The 25,997-nt window shown below is 37.2% G+C and overlaps 1 protein-coding gene across 1 annotated transcript in view; it reads right to left on the bottom strand.

Moving 5' to 3' along the window:
• LOC150084522 (synaptotagmin-1-like) overlaps positions 1-23,851 on the bottom strand; it is a 234,374-nt gene extending 210,523 nt beyond the window's left edge. Inside the window, exon 1 of the mRNA XM_090375279.1 lies at positions 23,561-23,851. The gene's annotated coding sequence lies outside the window, so the exon portion shown is untranslated. The remainder of the gene's footprint in view (positions 1-23,560) is intronic.
• Between the last annotated feature and the right edge of the window lie 2,146 nt (positions 23,852-25,997).

Here is a 25,997-nt window from a genome sequence, read left to right as displayed (position 1 = left end):
CAGTACCTATCAATGCCAAGGTGGCCACGTACTGTCCTCAATGGACTAAATCATCCCCAAAAGATAATAGTGCAAGTTTTTAATTTAAAAGTTTTCTACGGGTGGCAGATATTCCTTACAGTAACAAAACCCCTGTTGCTAATTTTTTTTTTATAACGAAGTCAAAACTGCAAAGCTTGGCAACTTTATGGGAGGGATTCGACGTGAGAGATTTATAAATTCCTGAAGAAAATCAATAAAATGAACGAGAGAGGTATATTTTCATTGATAGAAGAATCAAGAGGCACAAATACAAAATTTTAAGGAGTATTAGAAGGCTGGATCTCACAAAGTTTACTTTAGGGAAGGGTGTTTCAGTCACTGGAATGAGTTGCCTACAACAGCCGTCGAGGCAGATAGTTTGGTGAAGTTGAACGCGGAAATGGATAGAAACTTTTCGGCGATGGATAGGTACAAATGATAGAAGTTTTTTTTTTTTTTTTTTTTTTTGGCAGTTTCAAAAAGCGTTCGTTTCTTTGTGTTATTTAGCTATTATAATACTAATAAAATGCGGCCTATCAGATTGCATTTGAAAACTCGCAGTTATGGATTGTTTAAAAATATTATTAATAAACGCCAAATCCGCCTAAATTACTAAAATTAAACTAACTTCCCTGAATTCAACGTGTCCCTTATTTTAAATTCAATAAACAATATTAATTTGTAAACGTGTTGTTTTGAATTAAGCTATCACATAAGCCGCATTGCAAAATGAGTGTGTCATATGTGAATACGTTTTAAAGCTGGTTGTCTGTTTATGGGATTGAAAACGGATCCCATCACCTCTTCCTGAGAAAGGCAGGCTCAGCCCTGCTTAAAATTTAATACACGTGGCAGTTTTAACCCCATTAGACTATTTGACTGTATTCAGATAACATTCCATATTTGTTAAATATTTTGGCAAATAAAAGGCGTTTGTTATCCTCTTTTCTCTCTCCTTTATCTTTTGTTGGTAGCACCTGTTTATTCACCTGCCCACCATGCAATAAGCCAGCATCCCGCTGTTGCTGGTTCTTGGGATATACAAGGAAGTGACACATGATGTACATGTGTTGCATTTCTGATTGCTCTCGCGCTGTATACATGTGTTAAGCATGACGTTGTTTTCCTCTTATTTCCACATAATTCAAACTGCTTTTAGTGCGCGTTGACCTCAATTTCTAAATTTTGTAACGCTAGAATGGTGTAGTAAAAGTAGTCTATCACTACATATACAATTTTCACATTAAATGTTCCAGTAAATATCGATAAAGTTTGCATTTTCTTAAATAAGACAGACATTTTGGATATGAGAATTTTACCAGAATTTAGTCTTGAAATGTCGCTTCACTTTGTCAATAAAACCTTCCGTTCATTACTTCAATTCAACATTTTCAATTGAAGAGTGCTATCACCTGTACTCCTTTTATCTAATTGTGTCATAAACTAACCCAGTTGCTTAACAAAATACTTTTATATGAGAGATTAATCATATGGTTAGTAAATATGATAATAAACGTAACTCGTACAAAAGCCAACTATATATTTGAAACCTCCAATGGGAGGTTTCAAATATATAGTTGAATTTTATCAAAATCAATAAATATTACATGTCATCATCAGAATCAAACCCAAACCAACGTGGACGAAAGGCTTAACGTGCTACCATATTGAAAAGATCCAACTCTTCTGAAAGATACTTCTTTACTATTCGAAAGGCATTGAGGAATTTTATGCTTCAGTTTAACTAACTGCTATAATTATTAAGGCTGTCGTGACAATATTTCAGAGAAGTTCTGAAATTTATATAACAAATCAAAAATGCCTTTCTAACAAGAAAAATTCATGCAAAGTCATTCTAAATTGTACAAAATATATTTTTAATCATTGTCCAAGTGACTTATTCAAAGTTCATGAAAATTTCCATTTTTTTTTAAGAAATAATTAAACATTTTATCACAGATATTTCTAACTACTACGGCCCCATAAATTTCGTGTCAATTATTATAACAACACGCTATTGTTTTTTATAGCTGTAAACTGGGACCCCATCAAATTGATGCCAAAAGAATTATAATATAATTATTCTGACACCACCTTAACATAAAGTAATACATTATATGATTTTCCTATGAATTACATCAGATTTTAATAATATGTGAGCCGTACTTTCAGGACCTAATTCAGAACATGAAAACAATGAAAAAAAAGTTTATGTCCGTTTATCTTTTCAATATAAAGTTTATACAGGAACTCCCCGACTTACGTAATACTCGACTTTACGCAAGTTTTTGCCGGCCGGCGCAAATTTCAAAAATTCGTGGAAACATATTTTGTCTCCCTTAGGTATAACTGGAGGTATTGTGAAAATGTCGTAATGTGACCCAAATAACACTTCTTTTTGTTTTGTAATTCGTTCCAAGTCCTTGGAAGTTGAAAATTTCGCTATATCACTGAACTATTTATCTCTCTATAAGGTCATCATTTCTTAACGGAAATTGCACTACACTTTCATCATTATCCTATAAGAATCAATTTTGAATGACTGTGATATATTTTTCTAAAACAAAATTTCTTGAGGTCACAACCATAAAACAATAAAATCAATTTGCACTTTCCGATTTATTCGGCTTTTCTGTTAGTGCATCTCATTATAAACGGGTAGTAAACTCGATCTTATTGCATTTGCGATAATACCGATTACTGCAATTGTGTGGGTTTTTACGCTATTATGGTGAAATTTGTTCCCATTCACTGAAATCTTCAATCGTATAAAGAACAAATTACCAGAAACTTCTCTTCATTCCTATTTACGTATTACAATGATGAAGGGAAAGCGACCAACGAAAAGTGCAAATGGTGGTAGTGCCAGGAAACGAAACAAAATTAATTTAGAAATGCAGATGATTAAGAAGTACGAAGCAGGACAAAGTTTGTCATCCATTGCAAGGGAATTAAGTCTCGCTGCTTCAACAGTGAATACTATTTTAAAGGACAGGGCACGTATAAAAGAACATGTCGAAGGATCAACGCAACTTAAGATCAACAGTGATCACAAAACAGCGTTCAGGTACTATATCAAAGATGGAACAGCAGTTAATATTATGGATGGGAAATCAGATTCAGAATCGAGTGCCCCTGTGTCTAATGACCATTCAAGCAAAATAAACAAGCATTTTTAAAGATATTAAGGATAAGTACGACTAACCCTAACCCAAGTTCGTGGCAAGCAACGGGTGGTTTAATACCCTCAAGCATCGCGCTGGTTTCCACAACGCTAAAGTTGGCCCACCAAGTGGCTTTAACATCTGCCACAAGCGTAGAATATCCTACCTCCTCGTGGTGTGGGCTGGGCAGGATTCAAGGCGGATTCAACGCAGCAAATTTTTAACGTTGACGAGACTGCTCTGTATTGGAAAAAAATTCCGGATCGAACATACATTGCTTAAGAGAAAAAACAATGCCAGGTTTCAAGGCGTCAAAAGATAGGGCCACGCTCTTGCTTGGGGCTAATACAGCGGGAGATCACAGGTTAATACCACTGCTTGTGTACCATTCTGGAAATCCTCGTGCATTTGAGGGCATCAAAGCCACCCTACCCGGGCATTTCCGATCGAACCAGAGAGAATGGATAACAATATCTCCCTTTGAGGATTGGTTTAAATGCTGCTTCATCCCCGATGTTTAAAAATATTGTAAAGATAACGACGTTCCTTTGAAGGTTTTGCTTCTATTAGATAATGCTCCTGTACGTCCTACGTACAGGAGCATTATCTAGATGCTCTACGCTTCTAGATGATTTCATTTCGAACGCGAGTCATATTTCTACCTCTAAACACGACTTCACTCATCCAGCCTATGGATCAGGGTGTGATTTCGAATTTAAAAGCATACTATTGACGCACAACATTTGCTCAGGAATTATCTGCAGTAGACGATGAGAAAAAGTTTACGTTAAGAGACTTTTGGAAATCTTAATATTTGCCACGCCATCTTAAACATTAATAAGGCCTGGGCGGAAATTACTAAAAGTTGTTTAAATGGCGAATGGAAGTAAATATGCCCATGGCAGGTAAAAGGCTTCGAAGGATTTGAAAAAGACGAATCATATGAAGAGGTTACAGATAAAATTGTAAAGGTTGCAGAGCTACTTCAGTTGGAGGGTGATGCCAAAGGCGTGGAGGAGTTAACAGAGGAAGAAGAGAAGGAGTTATCTAATGAAGAACTTACTGACTTGGAGGCAGCGATAGTGAAAGAAGTAAATGCTGAAGAAGCTCAAGATGAACAAATGAGTCGAGACGCTTCATCACCAGAGGGATAACAATGGCATTTCGTGAAATTGCATCGGCAATGGCGCGGTTTGAGAAGATGGATCCTGACAGCGAACAATTCTTAAAAGTCAACAGAGGGATGAATGATATGCTTACTTACTACAAAGAAATCTACGATGAAAAGAAAAAAGCCACCGTCTAGTCATCCATTAATATGTTCTTTCGTAAGGCTGAGCGGCCGACCCTTTATAAATCTCCACAGCCCCAACCTCCGCAGAGGCGTACTTAGCTGAAGACATCGATTCTGGCAACAATGCTCGAGAAGTAAAACTTACTGACGTTATGCTTGTCTTCTCTTTTTTTTTTTTTGTAATTTTATAATTTTTTTAAATAGCAGGCTTTTGTAATTTTTTCTGCGCATGATATAAAAAATTGAATAAAATAATAAATAATGCTATTTACATGTTCGTCGAACATTTCTTTTTTGATTCAATCAATTCAGCGAGTGCTGCGCAAGCATGGGGGAAATTCCCCGACTTACGTAAAATCCGACTTCCGCATTAGGGTTACGTAAGGGTTCCGCGGAACGCAACCCTTACATAAATCGGAGAGTTCCTGTATATGAAAAACGTTGTGTCCGATTATGAACACTTACTGTTAGAATTTTAAAACCTGTCTATGGAATGGTAAAAATAATAGATATGAATAAGCAAACGTGTATCGACTATGAATAAACATTTTGCTAGGTTTATAGCTGGTTCTTCTTATTATTTTCATCACTGAAAACTCTCTGAACTTTTAAAATTAAAACAGCCATAGCCGTTCAGAATCGGGAACGTGTTTGTATGAACTTTATTCATTGTGTTTCGGTCCTGAATCTACGGCGCACACGCATCAAACATCCTTTATGCAGTAAAGAGTGTGATGCCATGGGCGTGCTTGGTCCGCACGCATGAATCTTTTGATTGCGGAAGTTTTATTTCTTTCTAAATCAATTTATATACAAAGATCACTCCTGAAGGCTGATAACAGTATGATAACAACACAACATTACGCTTACAATACTATTAAAGAAAAAAAAGCAGACAAATTACTTAACAGGGAAGACACCTTGCCAATATATATTACAGCAATCTTCTTTTCATAGAATTTTGAGAAGAGCATATTAGAGCAATATTAAAGGTGTAGTCGGTTTATTCCATTTCATTTATATTAGATTCCGCAGAGAAAATAATTTCATTTTAAGAAGTCAAAGTTCAGGATCTGTCGACTTTTACAGTACAACCGTGACACTGTGCAGGAATCCTATTCCTGGTTTTGTGCTTAAAATCAGAAGAGGCCACCACGTGCGAGGCCAAACCAAAACTTTAGGCTTAAGATAAAGATACTAGACCTAAGGTAGCTAAAATAGACTAAATAATGGGTTATAGAGAGAGGTTATAAAAAACGTCCTTGCCATCGTCTTAATTATCCTCAATCTAATATTCTAACCTCAGTATCTTCCTAAGGACCAAGTTACAAATGCAAACAATGTAATGGGTGTAAGATACCTTTCGCATATATTTTAACAAGAATATGGGGGTTATGAACACCAACTAGTTCCAGTTGGATACACCATATCACTATATAATTTTTACCTTCGTTTATGATGAAGAACCCATATTTAAAACAAACCCGAGACCTTTGGGTTGCCAGGCAAGCATTTTACCCACCTGGCTACCCGGTCGGCCAAATATCTTAGAGATGCATTCAAAACATAAGTCATGAAGAACCAAATGTATGATACACGCTCTGATAAACGGTTTGAGCTAAATTAAATTTTAACTATAACAATCTTTCTTACTAGAAGGTTTTTATGTTTTAAATTTTTTTTATGAAAACTTAAAAGAATCGCTGCCAGATCACTATCTAAAACTCCTATATCAAACAATAATGAAATATTGATCGGGCTAACTGGATCGTCACCTAGCAACAAAGTACCCCAAGGATAAAATTTTAGATTTCAACACAGCCTGTAGCCTTCCCCTGAATGAAAGAATCTGTCCAATCAAAGACAATGCGGAATGCTTATCTACTGTAGTTTTGCAGCATTTTTTCCAAGCAAATGTGTGGACACCACTTCAGTGATTAAAATTTTGGGTTCGAACATTGCTGTCGTCCTTTTCCTTGGTTGAAAAAGGTGGGGTCATGTGCAGTTTGGTTACACTAGTTCCTATGGTGTTCGACTACATAAAGAATAGTAATCTTTCTCTTTAGTTTTTGTCGCTATGAGATTTCCAAAAATTCCTATTCAGTTTATCTCAGTGCACAACCTCTTCCTCACAGTGCATTTGCTATCAACTTCATGTTTCCCGTTCCTTCCTTCCTCGTATTCTGCAATTTTAACAAATTTCACTATACAAAACTCAACCATTTCATTAAAAGATTCCGCAATGTTCACATCCTTAGAGTGCGTAAGTTTACTACGGTCATTAATGAAAAAATTGGCACTGTGAATATCATCGACGACTGCGATTGTAATGCTAAAAATAAGTTATATCCACTTTTCACCGAAGCAACAGGTGTAAAGCCATTCACATAGAGCTACACACAAGTTATGGGGAGACTACATTGATATTTGAGAGGCAGCCAGTACCTGAAAATACAAACTCCTCGATTTGGAGTCAAACCGTTGCGGAAATTTGCCAAAATAGCATTAGTAGAAGCACATCGTGCATGAAAGCAAACTTATACAGCATCAGCCAAAAAAAAAATAATAATAATAGTAATAATAAAAAATAAATAAAAAAAATAAAAAAAAAAAAAAAAAAACTGTCCCATTTCACCCCTCCGTTCGTTCAAAATATCTGTCCAGCTGAGCCTTAAATTTATTTAGACTATCAACTTCAACAACAAAGGATGGAAGTCTGTTCCAGTAATTAACCCGCAGGCTAAAGGCAAACTTCCGCACATCTATCCTACATCTGTCTTTCCTCAATTTGAATTTATGCCCTCTCAGGTGATTATTCTGAGCAAGAGGAAGAATCCCATCAGCATTGAGCATGATCAAACCATTCAAGGCTTTATACACCTCTATCAGATCACCTCGCTGGTGCCTAGTCTCCAGACACTGTAATTTGCAAAACTTAAGCCTTTCTTCGTAAGAGCACCCCTTTGTTGCATTCACTAATCTTGTTGCCCTTCTCTGTACTCGTTCCACCAGCTCTATACCCTTCTTAAAATGAGGCCTCCAGACCTGTAATCAGCACTCAAGGTGTGGCCTAACCATTGCCTTATACAAGGGAATAATCACCTCCTTATTTCTGCTAGCAAAATTCCTGTATATTATTGACAAGACACTAACAGCTACTCTTGCAAACCGTCTGCACTGCTCAGAAAATTTCATATCTGCCTGCACAATTACCCCCAGGTCCTTTTCACTCTCTACAACTGTCAGTGTAGTACCAAAGAGTTGATACGTTGCTCTGGGGTTACTGTTTCCCATATGTAGTACTTTACATTTGTCACCTCTCGCCCCATCTGCTCAACTTTTCTAGATCCTGTTTAAGCAGCGTACTGTCATTAGTGTCCATAACAACCCTGCCAACCTTCGTATCGTCTAAAAACTTGGACATTAAGCTTTATATACAATCATCAATATCATTTATAAATACAGAAAACAACAATGGACCCCAACACTGAACCCTGAGGGACTCCACTAATAACATTGGTCTACGATTAGCAGTGACCATTGATTACCACTCTATCTTCTCCCACTCAACTATCCCTTTATCCATAGCAGCAATTTGCCTCCAATTCCACACTGCTCCAATTTGTTCAGCAGTCTTCCAGGTACAACAGTATCAAAAGCCTTTCTAAGATCCAAATATATGATTTAAAGTTATTCCCTGCATCCAGTTCCTTTGTGACCACATCATAGTATACAATCAAATTGGTCAGGCAAGACTTTCCCTTGACAAAACCATGCTGTGTCCGAGCTATAACTGAAGTTTTGTCTAGATGATCCTGCAGTGCTTCTTTTACCAGTGCCTCCATTAATTTTCCTGGAACAGAAGTTAAACTAACAGGTCTAATAATTACTTGTGTCGCCCTTTGATCCTCTTTTGTGAATTGGGGTCACATTTGCACATTTCAGTCCATGGGTACCTCCCCTGAGTCCAAAGAAGCTCTCATAATTATGGCTAAGGGTTTGCTTACTTCCTTTGCTGCCTCCTTTAATATAACTGGATAGATCCCATCCACTCCGGGTGCTTTTTTATGTTTATCTTCAACAATTTCTCCTACACTTTATTCTCAGTTGTTAAAAAATCATCTAGCTCACTGCCAGAGTTTAATTCACCTCTAGCATTCCCCTCCCTAAATAACCCCTCATATGTGAATGTAGATGCAAAATATTCATTTAGTTTGTTAGCTACCTGAGCAGGATCATCAACAGTTGAACCATCAATATAATGTGGACCAATCTGATTCATCCCCTTCCTTCTAGAATTTACATAGGTAAAGAACTCTTTGCTGTTTTTCTTTGCATTCTTTGCCAAAGATTTCTCATAATCTGCCTTTGCCTGTCTAATCTCCTTTGTGACTTGGTTACAGACATCTTATATCTATCATTAGCTTCCATGTCACCCATTAATTTATATGTATCCCATGCATGTTTTTTTCTCTGCCATATGTCTCATTAGTTCATCTGACATCCATTTAGGCCTAAACCTTGAACAACATTCCTTAGTTGGTATGTAAAGCCTAGTAGCTTCCAAGATAAGTTCTTTGAGTGCTTCCCATTTTGAATTTGCTGTTGGTAACATCATCAGTTGGTCCCACTGTATAGAATTTAAATACTGTCTCAGACCATCGTAGTCGCCTTTACGGAAGCAAAAACCCTTCCCTTTACCCCACTGGATGGTTACCACTTTGAGTAAATCCCACTTCAGCACACTGATCACTGCCACCTAGTGGTTCCTCTATCTGCAAATTCTTAATGCATGAAGAATCACTACTGATAATCAAATCAAGAGTATTACTCCCTCTAGTTGCCTCCCGAACATGCTGATGTAGAAAACAATCACCCAAGAAATCCACAAAAGCCTTGCTAGTGTGTGAGTGACCAACCCACAAATTCCAGTCAATATCTGGGAAATTAAAATCCCCCATTATAAGACATTGTGATTTACTGACCCACTATTTCCCTGTATAATTTCTTATTATACTCATCAGAGTCATTAGGCCTATAACACACTTGTCTATAACACACTCCTACGCTTGTCACACCAAACTGACTCGACACTGCACTGTTCAGCGATGTCGACTGGCTTCACTTCCTTGGATTTTATGTGTTTCTTATTATACTCATCAGAGTTAATAGCATAACCCCTCCTCCCTTACTGTACACATTGTACTCCCGAAATTCCAGTTCTGCATTCCTTATATCTGTGTGAGACCACGTCTCTGATATCCCAACAATTGATGCCTTTGATGTTCTGAGCAATACCTCAAATTTATTTACCAAACTCCTAGCATTGGTGTACACGCAAGTATACCTGCACCTGTTCCTATTCTTAGCTACCCAAACAACCCATGTGTTTACTTGTACCACAATGACTCCCAGCAGTCTCTGAAATATCCTGCATCTTATTTTCCAGGCTGCTGCTCATTCCAATAGAACCAGTGCAAAAATCACTTTCACCTCTGCCAGTGGCTACTGTTAATCTATTAGTCCTTGTATCCCCCCAATCTAGAAGTTTACCGACCCACCTAACACTGCCTCCATAACATCAGCAAACATTCTTGCATCCTTTCTATTTAAGTGTATCCCATCCCTGTAGAAGCAGTCTCTCCTGTCAACAAGCACAGACCAGGCTGAAAAAAAAATTCTACCCCTTGAGCCTTGCACAATCGTTCCAGGGCCAAATTGATCGACAAGGCTCTCATCATATACTCCCTCCTATCGTGTCTGGATATCTCTGGCAATGATCCTAATTTTGGCAAACAGTATCGCAGTAGTTTTCAGGTGTAGGCTAAGGTCGGTTTTTGATAGGATAAAAACTCCCATCCTCCTCATGATCCCTCCAGCTGGTTGAAGGGAACAACATCGCAATCGCGTACCTTGCATTAACACTGCCACTTTTAGTATTTCGTTTAGTAATGAGTGTAGCTTCTTCAGATGAACCTTTTCTCTCGATGAAAAATCGCTTTGTCAGAATCGTTACAAAGATTATTCTTTAACTTAAGTCAGTGCGAAATATAATCTAACCCCAGCCTAAAAGGCCAAGCAATTAAATGAGATGCAGTTATATTAACTTTCTATAGCAGGAGTAAAAAAAATAAGCAATAAATAAATTAAGATATACATAAACAATACCATTAATAGCAATTATTATTATAAATAATTATAAAAATAACAGGAATTCGGTAGGATTTTTGACTAGACCTTAAGTTCAGAAGGTCTCTTTTTGGAATCAGTTGCTGAAGGCTCCGGAATCGTTGAGAATTCATCTTGGGTAGTGATATTGCATTATAAGAGAAATCAGCCCTTTTATAAGTGAGAGGAATGGCAGACAGTCTGGTTCACATTCAACGTACATAAAGAGGGGGTGTATAAAGTCCAGTCAGATAATGCGCCTTGAAGAATGGTTTCCTGTATACCTTGCAGGCGTAAAGCTGTTCACTGTCAATGGAAAGTCGGTTAAAAAGGCCATCCTATTCCTTGAGAAAGTCCAATGGATGCACGCGGAATGATTCAAATGTAAAATGTTCTGAGCACATTTATTCGAGACAAAGATTGAAGAAGCTAGATTCCTTGCAAAGAGAGGCCACAGCCTCCTGGTTGTTCGGTTAACTTTGTTTCTTGACAGATGAAGTCTCTTTGCCTTCTATAGTGTGTTTATCTTATAATTTTTGCATAATCTTGGTTATAGGCAACATCATTAAAATTTAAGTTTATAGGAACCTCCGCTACAGTCAAGTCATCCAGAGTACAAATCTCAAAGTAATTCCGATTTGCACGTAACAATGATAACTCTGACATCAGAAAAAGCCCACCAATAATATTTTATGCAACATTACTTATAAATTCAATTCCAACTAAGATGCCAGTGTTCCGTAAATTTAACTATCACGTGTGCCTTATATTGAATTTGGATCAGGCCCTATACACGTTGTACTATTTGGATTATTATAAGCGTCGCCACATTTAAGAATCCTCATCGAATGCAGTAAAATAAAATTATCGCAGGTACCTCGAAATATATAAAGATTTATTCGTTTACTTTCTAATGGAAAATAAACATATATGCCTCTAGCAAAAAGAATACAGGGTAAAAACTCCAGCTACATTTTGTAATGGCAATGCTTAATGCAGTGATCTTATAACGTTTCGAATGCGACGGCCTGATAAGAATATACGCGCACTGAATCACACGTGCTTCATTAAAACACTCCTGTTCGGAAATAAAGAAGCCGATATACGGAACTTGACCTTGAAGGTTCCAACGGGACAGCAAATACTGTACATTTAGTAATGGCAGAACTAGCAAAATGTGGCATTTTCATGTACTTCACATCTCTGCTTCAACTGGAGGCTACATCGTCAGCTTGTGCGTTACAATGTTCCAAAAAGAAAAAAAAAATGCTGCCAGAGATAAATATCAAGTGATGAAAATTGGCACGTACGTGTGTGTGTGTGTGTTCGTTCGTTCAGTGCCACCAGTGTTGATATTAAGAATATCATCTAAAGATTAAAGTGTGATGTGCCTCCTTGGCACAAAATTTGCGTGCTCTGTGAATAGATGGATCACTAATGAGCTCTTCGTAAAATGATCTGAACATGTCATTGCATGCGTAAAACCCAGTTATGACGACAAAGTACTACTGATCCTCGACCTTCATTCCCCAGACAAGAAATTTAATTGCAATCACGCTTTCATAATAATGGCATCTATTTTTTTTTTTTTTTTTATATGCTGTCTTGTTATTATAATAAAGCCTTAGATAAAATGGCTTTAGGCAAAAAAGCCAAAAGTAATTGAATTTCAAGTCTCACCTCTGTTAGGCGAAATATGTGGATTTACCAAGACTGGAATTTGGCCACTCGAATGTCTTAAAGGATTGCGAATTTGCAACAATGACAGAGATCAGTAGGACTACTCCCTAGTATAAGACATACACTAACAAAAGCCAGTCTTGTAGCGAAACTACAATTTTGCCTTAGTGAAAAACCACTGTGCCTAATTTGGTTGCAAACTTAATCCAAGGATTATGCAGGATTATGCTCTACTTCAGAAACAAATAGGAGTATTCAAAGTTAGTTTTATTACTGTGTGGCGCATAAGCTGCTGTAGCTATAAAGTTTTATCACTGAAAACCTAAAACAAAAGAGATTACAGCAATTTCTTCCATTCCAACGTTGACCAGAAAGAAACGCATTTGTAAAAATTATCACAAATAGCTCTACAACAGAAATCCAGAATTGCTTTAAAATAAGACTTATTTCTAAAGTTTCAAATTAAAAAAAAAATCGGATATAAAAAAGAGACAGTGATATCAACTGTTGTTGAATTTGTGATATAAATAAATACGTGTAGATGATGTGATTCGCCGCATGAAATGCAAAATGTGTTCCTTAAGAATTCTTGAATAGATTCCATGAAAATGTTTTCTGTTCCAGAATGTAAATAGCTCTAAACTAATACTTTTTGATGATAAGTTATTTCCATTATAGTATTAATATGATGTTGGTATTACATTAAAATCTGTTTAATAAATATATTTCTAAAATATCAATTAAACAAGCACTAAAATTTATAGATTAAGTTTATTAAACAAGAGTTTAATAAACTTTTAGAGATTCAGCTCCTAAACTGGATTGATAACATCAAGCCGCATTTTACACTTCTTTCGTGAATATTTTATTTCTTGAAATTATTTTTAAATAGATCCCAAAGGATATTTTCCCACCCCTTCTGCAAATTCACACAAAGATTCAAAAACGTTTAAATCATCCCCTTTATTTTACTATCTTCCCTATCGTTTTAAACATGTTGTTCCATCCAGAAAATCTTTCCACTGTACATTACTCAATCTGCATAATTATCTTTTAACTCTAATTTGATATTAATTCGCTGATCTAAATGACAGTCGTTTTAAGCCGACAGGAAATAGTACTTGCTCCAATTCATCACAGCTATTACCTAAAAACAATATCAAAACTCAAAGCAGTGTTGCTGCTGAAATTGGAAACGCATTCCAACATGTCTCTGCTTCCACAAGCAGGACATGAAGTTCAATCTTATTACTTCATTGTCACAACTGCAGAGGTTATACAGAAGTTGGAGAAGTTGTAACAACCAATTAGTAATGTTAATATTCTGTGTCACGATTTTGCTAAGGATCAACGAATGAATATCAATTTTCTCTAAACTGGGAAAATGAGAACAGAAGCGCATGAAATATTACAAATTGTTTATGGTGATGAAATGTTAAGTCGTATCAGTGTTTGAATGGTATAAACGATTCAAAGAGGGACATGAGGATGTTGATGATGACCCAAGAATTGGTTGTCCGTCAACGTGTCTAAATGAGGAACCTAGGTGAAAACTACCCTCAAAGGAAACAGATTCCAGAATGTTGGGGCCCATAAAGAAAAACGTAACCGCCGAACTGAAACATCATCTCTTTGGATCCCTTCGCTGATTCTTTTCTGAAACTTCTATAATAACGGTGTCATAAGTGCATTCAATCAGGTAAGGATTATTTCGAATAAAAATAAACAATTTTTGAGCTCTTTCACTTTGTGTTCTTTTCATTGCAGCAGTACAGGACCTTTATTGCCATATCTCGTATTCATCTGTTAATCACACCAGATGTTGAAAACAACATAGTATGTAATAAAATCAAGATTACTTCCTTATTCTGAAGATAAATGTTGAAAAATTCATATATCAAATCTTGATAGCAACAGCCAAACGTAATTAATCATGTTGCGAAATCAATATGGAAATTCGGGTAACATTGGTTGAATTCCTATTCAGATGACTAAATCGATGGAAATAACTTCGTTAATTGCCTCGGGAACCGTTTACCGTCTTGGCCTATCGTGATTGCATTCCTCAACAAGCACAATACGTATATCATCATTATTCAGTAGTCTGTTTGGACACATCGTTCCTATCCATAGTTCAGCGAATCGGTATAATTACCTCACAATAAGATAGATTCCGCATTGTGCCGTCCCTCGGAAACAGCGTTACAATGACTTTGGAACGCTATTTATCACAAAAAACACTGGAAGTTTTGTGATTTAAGCTCGACCAATTTTACCAAATAACGATGATCCAGTGATTTTTTTAATGCCTGAGTATACCATAGAAGGGCCAAGACTATTGTTGTGTTTTGCATCAACAGGCTATTAGCATCGCCAGCTCGGTATCTGGTAACATTAAATTCAGATACTAAACGAATAGTTCTTTTAGCTTCTACCGAACAATTACCGGTTAAAACAGAGAAGAGCACATGCAGGGAGTGGACAAAATAATAGAAACACTAATGACAAGAGTTACAGGAACTCTTATCATTAGTGTTTATCAAGAGTTACAGTTACTTAGAAATTGTTTGCTGGATGCAGCACTTATAGCCTCACAACGTTCTCTGACAGAATTAAGTTCATTAAAGACAAGCTTCAGATCATCAATGCGACTGACTAAACATCTTTTAGAACTATCATTAGAAGTGATATCATTATTAGATGAACGAAAACTGGATGAGTAGGTGGAAGATTTAGAGATGGGTAGGCAGTCCCCTGTAGGCTCCTGCCCACTCGGCTACGAAGGCCGGCCTCCGTAGCCGAGTGGGCAGGAGCGGGAGTGCAGTAGCACACGCTCTTTGAGTAGATCGGGGTTCAAGCCCCTGACTGCTGAATACGGTCGATCTGCCAACCCGCACTGGACCAGCGTGGCAGATTATGGTCCATTTCCCTCAGCATGAATTGTTGAGGAGGCTTCCATCCTACAGTGGGTTGATAATGGCTGCACTTGACTTTTAGGCAGTCCCCACACTTCCAACGGTTGGAGGGAACTTGCGATTGGAGGGAATGCACGTAAAACAGTAGAAGTGCGAACAGATGCTACAGCATAGGTATTCATCGCACATAGTCACAGATAATACAAATCTGCGGCTCCATTTATACAAAATAATGTTCAATAAATACTGAAAGATACGATGCAGCCCAAACTATATTACTTGAATTTTATAATATTTCACACAAAGTGATTTTACAATTTCTAATAACTACAAATAAAAATACGATCCTGGCATGTAAGTGATGTGGAAGGCAACTAAGCCTAACGAATATAAATCCGGTGTAATCAAGATAAACACTTATCTGACGATCAAGTAAAGCATTGATCGCGAAGGCTGGGAGAAACAGTTCTCGTAGAAAAATGTTACAGTGTAAAATCGGCTGTAAAATAATTAAATTAAACTATAATTAATAATTCACAAAAGTCGAACGCAAACTGATACAGAACACGACCACAGCGCCACGTTAGCACAATACAGTGAGTATGATGCACTTCCTTTGGAATTCACCAAAAGCAAATTATCCCTGATGTTGAAAAAAGTGCGAATCATGATTTCTGAAACTGACACGTTTCCAAAAATCAAGTGCTCAGTTTTTGTGGTTCCAACACCATTGCATCCTCTTTCTAGCATTACCATCAGCAAAAAGTGGCTTGGCAATAGTGGTTCTGCCATAAATTTCAGCTTTATGAAGTTCTCACCGCACTGTTTTGCTGAGACATTAAAGTTCTTCAGTTATTTTTGAGGCAGCAATTTTATGCTTTAGAGCTACAAACCTTTCCGGCTGTGTCTTTCAGTCAGCTTCGATTTTCTGCCACAGTTCGTTCTATCAGATTTTGTTTTTTCATACCTGATGAAATGAAGACATCACTTTTGATACGGTGCGCCGCTGGATACATTAAATAAATCAGCAGTTTAGATACCGACCCCTGATAAACGCGCACCAACAATTCGATCATTTTCTTCATGTACCTTTTATATCGCTTCTAAATAAACGTCAGCTTTTGTCTTTCCTTCACTGTACAATCTGCAAGAAACAAAACAACAAAATCACCGCACGTTCACATATACGTCACACAACCATTCCAAAAACTACTACTTTCGTATCAGATGTTTCGTTTCTTTTGTCAATTCCCTCTAAATTAAGTACGGCAGTATATATTTATGGGAAAGCAGACAATCCTATCGATTAATTATTTAAAAATTTTCGAAACGTCTGATAATATCTAAATTATAAATACAATGCTGCATTTCTTCCGTACTTATTACCGTTTAAAGCTGTACCGAGTAACTATTGAAAATAAGCCCCAAAATTTGAAGAATTCCTGGAAATACGAGGTGTTTGATTATGATCATTCACTGGCTGAATGAATCCATCGATTTGACTTGTGATTTATCGGCTCGTATGCCTATTCTCTGAATGATGCTGTCAATCAATGATACTAACCGTACACCGATTAAAATAGCAGAACTATTTTAAGACAAGGACATATAATATTCCCTCATATGCCGTTCACTAAAAATCGAAAATAGTAAATCATTCTTTTAATTTATTACGGCTTATAATTTCTTCACTACTTTTTTTTTTTTTATGCCATCATATTTTGGCTACATGAAGAGAGGACTAATTTTATTTATGTAAATGAGTTTTACGAAATGTATATTTCTTATATTGTAGACAAGAAAAATTCGTGCTGTATCTATCAAGCAATTTCCTTATAACATTAACAAGCCCACTTCATAAAAAAAAATCATTAGTCTTGCCACAAAACGAGCTTAAAACCACTGCTTCTGACCCTCAACTAAACGGAACGCTATTGCAAAAACACATTCCAAGTACTTCTTGTGTCTTGAAGTACTTCAAGGTACAGGGGAAGCAATACTTGTGATGTGCTTATGCAAAGACAGATTAGAAGTCAGGGTAATCCCTAATAGAGACATGCGATCTTGTCTAGAAATCTGATTGTCGTCGAAGTTAATTACGAAGTTAATTGATAATCGAAGTTAATTATCAATCTTATACTCGCCAGAAGAATGGCGAGTATAAGATTGGACTTAAGGTTTAGAAGGATTGAAATTAAATAAGTTATTTGTCCCACCCCTTTGGAGTATTACAGGAGATCAGCATTTAAGGAAGGGGTAGTAAATATTCCAGAAGTTGATGCTGTTTGTGCAGTACAAGGTTTCTCAAACTGGAAAGTGGAATGCTATCTGCTGAATAGCAAAACTATGGATAGGATTTCCTAACAACAGAAAAAGGTCATTAATATACAAGAGGAACAGGGCGTGAGAAAGAACTGAAAAAGTTAGAATACAGAAAGCCATCTACCATTACGCGCAGTATGCGGTCGGAGAGATAGTAGATACTGAATTATAGAAAGATGGTTATTGTGGGGTTTTAGGTGCATCTGCAACTTAGGCCATATTGCAACGTCTGTAAGTTGCATGTGTTTTGCCTTCGTGGGTAGCACAGTTGGTACAATAGCCGTCCTCCCCACACCGGGTGAAAAAGACTGGAGTTTGAGTCCTGTCGTTAACGTGAGGATTTTTTTTATGGGCCTTTTTCACAACGTGGCTGAGTTAGTCGGTCTCAGGCGAGGGTAGCATGGTTTTTTCTCCCGGAAACAAGGTTTTTCGTCCAGCAAACAAAATTACCATACAACACACAAACAGCATACACGGAGTAATATGGCCCTAGTTGCCGATGTTCCTAAAACCCTGTAACAAAAGCAACGACAGCATGCGTTTTTTTGGTCGATCGATTTGCAGTTTGCTGGACGAAAAACTTGCGTTCAAGAAAAAACCATGCTACCCTCACCTGAGACCGATTGACTCAGCAACGTTGTGAAAAATTCCTTACGGCATCGACTGTATTCGAACTCTGGTATTTTCCACCCAGTGTGGGGAAGACGGCGATTCTACCAACTATGCTAATCAGCGACTCCATAAGATAGAATATTATTTAGAATAACGTTAACACATTCCAAAGCCTTTGAACTGTCAGGAGAAACTGCTGAGGTTTGAGCAAACCTTTTCATTGAATTAGTCCACAGATGATCAACAGAAGCTACACTACTCGACAAAATTACCAGAACACGTAGAAAACGTGGTATAACTCGTACAGCTTGCAATGAAGCGGGGCAAAACTTGGTAAGGTGGTGTACCATAGTATAACGATGAAATGAGGAGACAGCAGGAAACTTGGGACTAAAAGAATAATCAAAAAGGTCACATTATAGGAGTCTATACAAGATGCTCGAAAATATGGTCACATTATATCACTGCGGCATATGATCCCCTCCAATGGCTAAACAGACCTGACAGCCGTGAACCGTGCTCGATATGAGGGTGTCTATAAGTCTCTGTGGCAGCAAATCCCATTCTCCCATCAGCGCAGACCTTAGCTCATCAGCTAACTGATGGGCTGTCAGCGTATAATGCAACGCCCTAGGGCGTCCCACACATGTTCGGTCGGATTTAAGTCTGATGATCGTGCTGTCACAGAAGTGTTAGAGATCTTCAGTTTCAAGATATTCCTCCGCCACTTGCGTTCTATGTGCAGAGAGGTTGTCGTGCATGAAAAGAAAATCTGCCCAAATCTCATCCCTAAAAATTCTCACATAAGGTTCTAGGATCTGTTTTCGTTACCTCTGCGCAGTTACGGTACCCCAATGAAAAAAATGAATAGGGGTGTGAAGCCGTTGATCATTATTGCGGGCCACACAAGAACACTGCCTCCACCGTAAGTGTTCCTTTCTCTGATAATTGGAGGGATGGTACCACATTCCTCGGTGTCTCCAGACGAAATAACATCTAGAATCTGTTTGTAGTCTAAAACATCACTCATCAGAACTGCACCCCATTTGTCAGGAATGCAAGTCACATGTTCATGGCACCATTTTCAACGAGCTTTACGGTGGTTTGGATTAATAGGATACAAACCACTAACTTCCTTGCGTAGAGTCCACTCGAATTGAGTGTTCTTAACACAATTGGAAATGTTTTAACTGTGGCCACATACCTCAAGAGAGAGTTGATAACAAGACATTGTCGGATTGGGTTATAGCCACATAGCGGTCTGTTCAGGTAGCCATAGCGCCACCTTCGCCAGTTCTTCTTGTAATGGTTCCTGTCTCCAAAAACTTCTTCGGTAGTGCCGAGACGACAGTACGCAACTCATTAAGCCGACGTGCCACTTCCGCCTGTGACTGCCCGGCTTCAAGTCGTCCAACAGCATAATCCTCAGACTTCCTTGCACCATATAGCTAATAATAATAATAACTGCTCGCCATCTCAAAGAGTCATCTAAACGACAATGACTTGCTATCCTAAGTACTAGAGATGTGACTATCCCACTGATCAATCCAAAAAACGGGAATGAAGTGATGTGCCAACAACCCGTGTTTTATAGTAATGAGTAATTTGCGGCTCTGTAAGATGGTAAATCGGTTTCTATTGGATACTCGGAATTTGCATGCTAGGATACTTATATCAAATAGTCACCTTCGGCGACATTGTTCACAATAAAATATTGATGAAAATCATTTTGTTCTGTTAATTTTGTCGAGCAGTGTAGTATACGACTATTGGATCGACACTGACGGAACCATATTGGAGATCATTAAACGTGTGGAAAATTTCTAGATAGTTTAGGAATCCGAAGTTAATGAGCAGTATGCTAATGAGTAGAAGTGCAATGGGACGATAACTGGCTGGAAGGGATTTGTTCTTTTTTAGGAACCGGCTGGATATGAACAAATTTCTAAGCAGAAGGGAAAAACATCAGTGGAATAAGAAAGGATAAAATGGAGACACAAAGTAGGAGTAAGCTCAGGAGCACAGATTTTGAGAACACGTAGAAAACTACCATCAGGCCTGAAGCTTTCTTGGCATCAGGATTATCCAAAATTATTTCGACATCCATTTGATGGGAAACCACAGAAGGCATTGAGTACAGAGTACTGAGAATGATGGGAGGTGGCTTACCAAGATCGTCCCATATAAGAATTAGAAAAGGATTCAGTAAGACGGTTTTATTTTTTAGCTGGGGATGCAATAGAACGGGTTTTAAAAGAGGTGGGATTACAAATGGGCAAAAGTTGCAGCCAATATCTTTGTCAAGAAACCAGAATGCTCGACTAACGTTTGATCAAGGAAAATGTTTCCTGCTCAAAATCTACTCGCACATTTGACTGAATAATAACTGCTCTCCAATTGTTAGAAACTTTGGTGCAGGAAAAAATTAATCTTGAGATTTGGATGCACACCAATTACGATATGTAACATTATCTTGAATAGCCTTATATTTATTCGAAAAATCGAGGTTTAGATAAAGGACGAGATCTTACGGTGGAGTGTGGAATAGACGATTTCATTACTACAAGAATAATTTCATTGTCATCCTCTGATTAAAAGCCCTCTTGGGTAGCACAGTTGGTATAATCGCTGTCCTCCACGCACCAGGTGTGAAAGACCTGCGTTCGAGTCCCATCAATGACGTGAGGAAATTTTATTGACGTTTTTTCGCTGAATTATGCGTTCTCAGGCGAGTTGAACTTCAACCAGCGAACAGAAAATGGACCACAGAATACAAACAGTACAGACGTAGCAATATTGCCTTAATGGCTGATGCTCCTAAAACCTTACTACAACAACATCTCAGTAAACACTGAGATCAGATTTGAAACAGTAATCTAAACGAGGGAAATAAGAATAAAAATCTCGTAGATCATACAATTTTGTGTCCTTGTAATTCCAAACAACATGCTTAGAATGGCCACAAGGGAAATGTTCTAAATTGCAAGTCAGTACCAGAGAAAAAAATTGGAGACCATCGATAAGTTGTGATCTGAGGTGCCCAGAGGAGCACTCACCTTGACCGTGTACTTGGAAGGGTTGTTTGTGAGAAAAGATTATTCCCTCCCCACCAAGAAAGTGGTTAGTGTGTAGTTAGGATTGTCTGGTATTCTCATAGGGAAATGAATAATCCGTGCAAGGTCATTAGTAATTGCAAAAGGCTAAGCATCTCGATCAGCTGAGTCCGTGTGGCTAGAAAACGGAAGCCAGCTAGAACAGAAACATTGATTTAGAGTCATCCTTTTAAAGAAGTACTACAGTATATCGTTGACTTTAAATTTTCCCGATTTTTAGTTTGCTTCTGTCCAGAAAACGAATTAAGAAAATACCGGACATGTAAATTGCCGGTATTTTTATAATAAAAAAAAGAATTAACTTTATTTACAGTCGATCATTATACTTCTAGTTTTCTTGAGATTTTATAGATTTCACAGCTGGTTCCAGGCGGAAGAGTATTCTTTAACTGTAATTTTAAAAAAAATATAAGAAACTGTCAGTTGGTTCAATAAAAATAAAGTTTCAATTGAAACTATTCAGACAATGTTTTAATAGTTTCAGCAAAATTTTAATTTATAATTTGCAGTGAATCTGTTGAATCGCTACTCACTGAACTTATTTAATACGTTTCAATTATTTGCTTTAAGATGTTTTCTCTCTTAAAAATACTTTAAATAAACTTTAAACTTAGTTTCGTTTATATCTTAAATTAGCTTTTCATACTGTAGTTTGTTTTTTTTGTGTGCGTTCATTTCCTGTGCAAACCTTTTATCATGCATCTGGTATTTTCACAAAAAACCTGGCAAACAATCTATCATTAAAATATTCCGTACGTTTTTAAATACTCTATGAAAAGGAGAAATATATAAAAAGCATAGTCTGATAATAAGTTGTTATTTAGGACTCTCTCAAAAAAAAAAAGTCCTAAATAACAGCTAGATATCAAGTTGCCATTAATCTGAATTTCATTAGGTGATGTCATTTGATTTGATCACTTCAGACAGGACTGATATCAAGCCAAAACTTTGATTTAAACATGCAACCATCACTGTTTTGGTCTTTTGTCTCCTAAATGGCGACATAAATTTCGCCATTTAGGAAACAAAAGACGTATTTATGTCTTTAAAATTAAGCTCAAAGCTTTCCAGAAAAAAAAAAGGGGTAGGGGAGTATTCTAGTGTCAAAATATCATTTACAAGATTGTGTACATTCGTAATTAATTGCTGCATTCGAATACCGCAATGAGACAATGGTGTATAATTTTTTGCATTCACTGGTTAAACCTTTAAGTAAAAAATTTTTTTAGTTTCCTTTTTGCAGCCACACATTGTTTTGTTGTTAACATTATCAAATTCGAATAATGATGATGACCACATACGGCAGTTGCTGTTTTAAAGAACTCTGAAAGGATTTGTTTGTTTTAATAAGTATCGAAAATTTATTTCAATTCTTTTTTTTTTTTCACTTTCATCATTTAAGATCTTTTATGGACCTTTTTAGGATCTTTACTGAAACATTAAAGACCTTTAGAAAAAGGAAATATTAAAAATTTAGACCTTTTATTGAACAGTGCACAGACCGTTGAATATTGCGAGGGTTTGACTTACAACACGCGTTCAGCTGCCTACCTACCTAGGGTTAATGAGTCGAAACAATTTCTTGTATCATGTGTGCGCGTGTAGGGGGAGGATTTATCTCCCTACTTAATAGCTATAGATATTTTATCAATTCCACTTTACATCTTTCAAAATTAAGTTATAGAATAATTAGAAAACGACCTTATTTTAAAAATTATCGTACTAAAACAAAATGGCGTTAAGCCTTAACTTCATCATACTCCAGTTCGTTGAAATTTAAATTTCCACCATCACCTCTAAGCGCAAAACAAACAATCGGAACATTGAAAGTTACCACAGCTAGAACTACTGAAATAGCTCTTTATGAATAGCAAACTCAGTTTGTCTCGTTCTTCAATTAAACTGCTGTCGATGGTGGCGTGTTAGCATTCAATGTCCAATTTTCCTTCCCCACTCACCTACACTGACTCATTGCGTTTTTCTGAAAGTTCTGAAACAATCTATACGTGTCAACTGCCTTTCAGTCTAATCACTTATTAAGATTTCAGTTTCCACCTGCCATGGGAGTTATGCGTAGTGTCACTTCAATACGATGAGAGCAAAGAAATGAAAAAGCTTCTAACAAGAAGAATAAGTTTCTGACAGCTACACCTAATCATTCAGATGCCCGAGACTAAAATTAACATCTATAAAACGAACCGAATGATGACATTCTTGTGTCTGTGGAGAGATCAACAAAAACAGTCAGAAAAATAGTTACGAACAACTTACCCAGTACTGACGAGGTTGAACAGACTGATTCAGATTTGAAAGAAGCGTAGATGGCAACTCGTGAATGTTTATGGAAAGGATGCTGTCGACACCTCCGTGCTACAAAGATTACGTAGCCGTGTCTCTAACCCACCTGAGTGCTGACGATCTGAAGAGATAACAGTGTCCATCTTTCGTCGACATTCATACTTTCTCCGTACACGTATACAACGCCTGGTGCTACAGATCACTTCTCTGTTCTTATCTCCTTGTGTCGTAGTAACGGAAGCGCACGAGTTCCATGCGACTGTCTCTAACCTTAGAGCAACAGGTTGCACTGAGTGGCGAAAACAGACCGGGTAACAGTTGACGTAGAGCGGAAACCGGATGAATCCTTACCATAATGCGCGATAGGAATGCGCAGTTGTACCTTAAGTGTACAGCTGCGAGTGAAACTTTATTTGAACTTCCGAAATATCTGGAAAAATATAAAATAAACTGAATAATTAAACGACTTAAAAATATTTCTACAGAAAAAAACGTCTATAAAGTAAGTCTGACAGTGAGGTGTTCTCTTCGTTTTGTATCTGCCACAAGCCCGTCAGAACAGTAATGCCGTTACGTTTGCAAATTGACAATCATAGTCGTCTTTCCGAATGGGTCTATCCAGCCCGTGCCAAGAGGTTCCGGTTGTAGGGGCTTCCAAAGTATAGGTGACATTTTGCGCTAGCTATTCTAACAATCGTTCCGAAGAGTAGGTGCTTAGAAGGGCCATTTAGCCAAAAAATATGCATTCCATTTTAATGTTTTCGAATATCATGATAAGAAATTACTATTTATAAAATATTATGCATAAAGTTTGTTATATAGTCTGTATGAAATAAGGCTATTTATTTCTTTCTCTCTCTCTCTCTGTTAACTTGAAAACTTATAAAACATTCATATTTATCAGAGAGTGAATAAGATTTATCACGGAATAAGACGACTACCCAAATGCAGATAAAATAGACCACGCTTATTTTATTTGAATTAAATGGAATTTTTGGAACAACGCGGGAAAAAAAATAAAATAAGTCATATATACCGTATACATGGCTTCCACACCCACAGAGAATCAAAGGATTTAAATTATAAAGTCTAAAAAATAAACTCCCGTAATTGTAAAAATGAAGATCCCATTAGGCACTCAAAGAAAGAGTTTTATTTTAGAGTCGACTTATTTTCCTTGATATGATGTGAACATATCGGCATCCTCGTGTTGCTTTTACAGAATGCGAAGGCTACAGCGTTAATGAGAACAGAAAGAATTTTCAAACAGCTGTGGCATTTTGAATGCCTTGCAGCTCCCCTGCCTTGTGACGCATCCGCATATTCGACTACTACAGCGGTTCGAATTTCAAAGCAGCCTAGCCAATATGCTGATGCTCGTATATTGTAGCGAGCCCACACTCCTACTAATTATATTTGGCAGTATTAAGCAGAGCCTGAAATTTGAGTTCTTTTTTCCTTGAGACATTAATTAAAACTGCTGGTCTCTGTTGTAACCATCCTTAGAGCTAAGGATGGTAACGACAAAGGTTCTTCAACCCAATGGCAATGTCTCGTGTGATTTGCTAACGTATGAAATATCTCGTATATTTCGTCATCATCTTCTTCTTTCCCTCAAACTCATTCAGAGCTATCAGATATAATGAGGTCCCATCTTAATTAGCTATTTAATTGTTATGCACTACATCATTAGAGGCAAAAGTTGTTCTCTTGTTCCACCTTTTTTGTTTGTCTTTGTTTGTCGCGTGTCTGTCACAACATGCGATGCACTCAGCAGTAGGGGCGATATGACAAAATCCCCAGCAAGCCGACCGTTTATTTGCATTGCGGCTAGCGATGAATCATAAAGTATATATCTGTCTATTCTAAATAAAAGTATACAGGATACAATATTACGTAAACATTATCTATGAATAAATTAATTAGGTACCACGAAGGGCATCCGATGTCATCTTGTGTTGTGCAGTTTCAGTTAAGCCATTAAAAGGTTGCTCTACTCTGCCATGATGAAACCCTTACTTTTAGGCAACATTCAATGCATAAAAAAGCCAACAATTAGCGGTTAAATGTTAAAATTAAAGTGGAACCTGTAATTAGCTAATTTTAATGTGCTACATTTATTGTTCCAGCATATCAGACTGTGAATACAGCATACGATTAGACCTATATGTATTAGGAGTCTAAAATATTCTAATACTACTTTATAATAAAACTTAAACTTTGATTATTTTAATACAGCAAAAGCTAAATGGTCCCTTGTTATTGGGAATTTCGGCACATGCTTCCGACTACTCCAGATCAAACGTTTGGTCGTATATAATATTTAAATATGCGTGTTTTAACGCTTGCAAGTTGTGCAAGCCAGAACACGTAGAATAACTAACTGAAACTCTGCTCCTTCCACCTGAAA

The sequence above is a fragment of the Mastigoproctus giganteus genome, chromosome 6 (genome assembly GCF_048544385.1).
Source record: "Mastigoproctus giganteus isolate SK-2022 chromosome 6, ASM4854438v1, whole genome shotgun sequence".
Lineage (NCBI taxonomy): Eukaryota > Metazoa > Arthropoda > Arachnida > Uropygi > Thelyphonidae > Mastigoproctus > Mastigoproctus giganteus.
The sequence above is the reverse complement of the archived record's forward strand: the minus strand, read 5'-3'. Positions and strand labels throughout refer to the sequence as shown.